We start from the raw sequence: 497 nt of genomic DNA on the forward strand, positions 1-497 counted from the left end.
AAAGGGTGATGGAATATCTATGATGAAACGGGGAGATTTACAATTTCATTTGGCTAATAGGAAGCGTTTATTTAAATGTTCGTGTGAATAGTCGTACTTGTACGCTGTGGCAGAGCAGTGACGCAAATGACGTCCGTTTCAGAAGGTTACTTCTTGAAATCATTTTCAGGTACATAAGGGCCTTTTCTTACCATTAAATGTATCGAGGAAATGTGGTTTCAGAACCGAATTTGTAATCACAGAATGCCGTGAAATATCTACTTCACAAGACAAGTGATTGCTGATCGAGACAACAGACAATATGTGAAACCAATATCTTGTAATTACATAATCTAACAGCGAAGGCAAAAGACTATACTCCGCTGGCACTGGCTATATGGCCCTGTGGCGCAACGGTAGCGCGTCTGACTCCAGATCAGACGGTTGCGTGTTCGAATCACGTCGGGGTCACATTAATTTTATTTATTTTTATTTTTCGAGTAATGTTGTTTATTTCA

The 497-nt window shown here is 39.6% G+C and overlaps 1 non-coding gene across 1 annotated transcript; it reads left to right on the forward strand.

Moving 5' to 3' along the window:
* The first annotated feature begins 378 nt into the window (after positions 1-378).
* Positions 379-450, forward strand: Trnaw-cca (transfer RNA tryptophan (anticodon CCA)). Its single transcript has one exon. It is a non-coding gene; the product is annotated as a tRNA-Trp (tRNA).
* Positions 451-497: the final 47 nt, after the last annotated feature.

Source organism: Octopus bimaculoides, unplaced genomic scaffold (assembly GCF_001194135.2).
Source record: "Octopus bimaculoides isolate UCB-OBI-ISO-001 unplaced genomic scaffold, ASM119413v2 Scaffold_159860, whole genome shotgun sequence".
Lineage (NCBI taxonomy): Eukaryota > Metazoa > Mollusca > Cephalopoda > Octopoda > Octopodidae > Octopus > Octopus bimaculoides.